The 3,951-nt window shown below is 41.6% G+C and overlaps 1 long non-coding RNA gene across 1 annotated transcript; it reads left to right on the top strand.

The window, feature by feature from the left end:
* Positions 1–398: 398 nt before the first annotated feature.
* Positions 399–1,452, top strand: LOC127007210 (uncharacterized). Its single transcript, XR_007760115.1, has 2 exons — positions 399–1,009; positions 1,254–1,452. It is a non-coding gene; the product is annotated as an uncharacterized LOC127007210 (long non-coding RNA).
* Positions 1,453–3,951: the final 2,499 nt, after the last annotated feature.

The raw sequence follows: 3,951 nt of genomic DNA, 5'->3' as shown, positions 1-3,951 counted from the left end.
CCTTTTTATCAACCCTCACCTCTACATTCCTTCACATCCCCTTCCTTCCCTTCCCTTCACTCCACCCTTCCCTTAAGAGTAAGAATAGGGGAGGGGAAGGGAGTGGAGTGAGTGGGAAGGAGTGGATCAGTTTGGGTGGAAGAGAGGAATGACCGGCGGGGGAGTGGAGTAAGGAAGGGGAGTGGAGGGGAAAAGGTGGATGTGGGAGGGGAAGATGGAAGGGGAGTAGGGAGTGTGGGAGGGAGGAAAAGGGGGGGGAGGGGAGGAAGAAAGAGGGGAATGACAAATGGTAGTAGAGAGAGAGAGAGAGAGAGAGAGAGAAGGCTCCTCCACTCTGTATTCTTCCCTCCACCTCCCTCCTTTACCTCTCTCTCTCTCCTCCACCCTTCAAATTTTCTTCCACCCGCCTCTCTCTCCTCCTCCACCTCCACATAACTCTATTATCCACTTCTTCCTTCCTTTCTTTTCTCCACGTTTCCTCCACCTCTCCCTTCCTTTACTTCTCCATTCCTCCACTTCCTTATTCCCTCCACTTCTCTACCTTTTTATCCTCTCCTCCTCCACATCCTTATTCTCTCCACCTATTCGCTTCTCCAATCCTCCACCGTGTCACTCTTTCTCTCTCCATCTACTTCCACCTTCCTCCATCCCAGCTTCCTCCTCTTCCACTTCCTCTCCACCGCTTCTCAAGACTTGCTATCATCCCTCCTCCTTCAGCTATTAAGAAAGGAGGGAGGAAGAGAAAATTGGAGAGGATAAGAGAAAGGAAGGGAGGAAAAAGTAGGTTGGAAGATGGAATAGAAAGTGGGAGGGAAAGAAGAAAGGAAGGAAGGAAGGGAAGAAGGGAAATAAAGAGAAGGGAAAGGAAATGAAGGGAAGGAAGAATTAGATCGGAAAATCGAAGAGGAAGTAGAAGGGATAAATGAAGAAAAAGGAAAGGAAAGGAGGGAAGGGAAAACAAAGAAAAGAAAGGAAGGGAAATAAGAGATAGGAAGGAACGAAGTATTAGGTTGGAAAATGGAGGGGAAAGAATGAAGAAGAAAGGAAAGGAAAGTCGTGAAGAAAGAAGGAAGGAAAAACAAGGAAAAGAAAGGAAGGGAAAATAAGAGAAAGGAAGGAACGAAGAATTAGGTTGGAAAATAGAAGGGAAAAAAAAGAAGAAAAGGAAAGGGAAGTCGGTAAGAAAGGAAGGAAGGAAAAACAAGGAAAAGAAAGGAAGGGAAAATAAGAGAAAGAAAGGAACGAAGAATTAGGTTGGAAAATGGAAGGGAAAGAATGAAGAAGAAAGGAAAGGAAAGTCGTGAAGAAAGAAGGAAGGAAAAACAAGGAAAAGAAAGGAAGGGAAAATAAGAGAAAGAAAGGAACGAAGAATTAGGTTGGAAAATAGAAGGGAAATTGGAAAGGAAAAAAGAAGAAAAAGGAAAGGAAACTCGGCAAAAAAATGAGGGAGGGAAAAACAAAGAAAAGAAAGGAAGGGAAAATAAGAGAAAGGAAGGAACGAAGAATTAGATTGGAAAACAAAGGAAATAAAAAGATGAAGAGAGGAAGATTTTTTTTTACATCAAAGGAAACAGCTCAAGGGCAAACAAAACAAACAAAAAAAAACGCTACTCGCCGCTGCCATAAAAGATAAAAGTAAAGAGTAGGCCTAGTCAATTTTGGGAAGATGGAGGAAAGGAAAGTCTGACAAGGAAGGAAGAAAGGAGGAAGTATGGGAAGAGGAGGAAGAGGAAGAGGAGGATTTTCTGGTTGGTTGAGTTCTGTGGTTGCGTTAAATGTCCAAGGTGTTTATTGTTGGTTATGTCTCCCTCCTCCTCCTCCTCCTCCTCCTCTTCCTCTTCTTCTTCTTCTTTATCTTCTTTTTCCTTTCCTTTCCAGTTTTTTTTATGCCACGTGCCTCTTATAATTGCTCTAGGCACTCCTCCTCCTCCTCCTCCTCTTCTTTCGTGGGTGTGGTTGGAGGACGAGTGTGTGGGAAGGAGAAGAGGAGGAGGAGGTGTTGGTATTTTGAGTGTAAAGGAAGATATAGGAAGGAAGTCCTCTCTCTCTCTCTCTCTCTCTCTCTCTCTCTCTCTCTCTCTCTCTCTCTCTCTCTCTCTCTCTCTCTCTCTCTCTCTCTCTCTCTCTCTCTCTCTCCCCCCCCCCCCACCGCAATGGATTCTGTAACTCGTTTTGGCCTGGGAATGGAAAGGGAGGGAGAGGAGGAGGAGGAGGAGGTATGGAAGATGAAGGAGGGAAGGGGTGGGGGGTAAGGAGGATGAAGAGAGGGAGAGAGAAAATGAAGTCGGGAGGAGGAATGAATGAATGAAGGAAGTGAGGGAAGAAGGTATTGAGGATGAAGGAAGGAAGGGAGAGAGGGAGAGGAGGAGGAGGTATGGAAGATGAAGGAGGGAAGGGGTGGGGGTAAGGAGGATGAAAGAAGGGAGAGAGAAAATGAAGTAGGGAGGAGAAAAGAAGGAAGGAAGGGAGGGAAAAAAAGGTATGAAGGATGAAGGAAGGAGGGGAGAGAGGGAGAGGGAATGAAGTAGGGAGGAGGAAAGAAGGAAGGAAGAGAGGGAGGGAAGAAGGTGTTGAGGATGAAGGAAGGAAGGAAGAGAGAGAGGGAGAGGGAATGAAGTAGGAAGGGGGAAAGAAGGAAGGGAAGGGAGGTATAGGAGAAGGGAAAGAATAAAGGTACAGTAAAGATAAGAAAGGAAGGAAGGAGATAAAGAGGGAAGATGGAGAAGAAGGTATATAGCAAAAACAGAAGAAAGAAAGGAAGGAGAAAAAAGAAGAAGGAAGGAAAGGAAAAAGAGAGGCGACAAGGACAGTGAAGGAGTGACATTTCAAGAGGGGGAAAAAAACATTGAAAGAAAGTTACAACGCTGGAAAGAATGGAAGGAAAAGAAATTGAATAAAAGAAAAGAGAAAAAGAAAAGAAAGAAAGATATTTGGAAGGATGATAAAGATAGAAGCAAGAAATCGAAGATACTATTTTTCTTATATAGGAAGAGAGAGAGAGAGAGAATCCTGTAGTTTGGATGTTGTTTGAATTAATTAAATGTCCCTGTGTGTGTGTGTGTGTGTGTGTGTGTGTGTGTGTGTGTGTGTGTGTGTGTGTAATTTTCTTCCTCCAAGCCCATATTGTCTTCCTTCCCACCTGTGATTGCATTGGCCTCTCTCTCTCTCTCTCTCTCTCTCTCTCTCTCTCTCTCTCTCTCTCTCTCTCTCTCTCTCTCTCTCTCTCTCTCTCTCTCTCTCAATCTTTATCTGTAGCTTTATCTCTGACTTCTTATGTTCTATCTATCTATCTATCTATCTATCTATTTATCTATCTATTTATCAATCTATTTATCTCTAACTTTATCTCTGACTTCTTATGTTCTTATGTTCTATCTATCTATCTATCATCTATCTATTTATCAATCCATTTATCTCTAACTTTATCTCTGACTTCTTATGTTATTATGTTCTTATGTTCTCTCTATCTCTCTATCTATCTATCTAACTTTATTTTTTTTCTCCTTCCTTCCTCCTTCCTTCCTTCTCGTATCTCACACAATTACCACCTTTTTTTTTCATTCTGTATAATTTGTTTTCATCCATCTATGTTTCTTTTATCAGTCTATCTAGTATTTATCTTTCTATCTTCTGTGTGTTTCTTTTTTGTTATTTTCTCATCCGTATAACACATTGAGTCACTTGTTAATTACCAGACTGTATGGAGATTGTTTTTTACTTTTATTTTTATTTTTTTATTTTTTTTGTACGTGTCGTCTCAAGATATTTTTTCGTTGTCCTTGTATTCTCTGTTCCTAAATCATCATCATTTTTATTTTCATTTTTATTTTCCGTATTTTTTTATGTTTCTTCTTGTTCCTTTTTTTTTTGGTCTTGCTCTGTATTTTTCTTAAACTTCATGTAAATATTTTTCTCTTTCCCCCTCCTCCTCCTCTTTCTCCTCCTCCTCCT

This window comes from Eriocheir sinensis, chromosome 34 (genome assembly GCF_024679095.1).
Source record: "Eriocheir sinensis breed Jianghai 21 chromosome 34, ASM2467909v1, whole genome shotgun sequence".
Classification (NCBI taxonomy): Eukaryota; Metazoa; Arthropoda; class Malacostraca; order Decapoda; family Varunidae; genus Eriocheir; species Eriocheir sinensis.
Note: the sequence above shows the minus strand (reverse complement) of the source record. Positions and strands in the feature narration are given on the sequence as shown.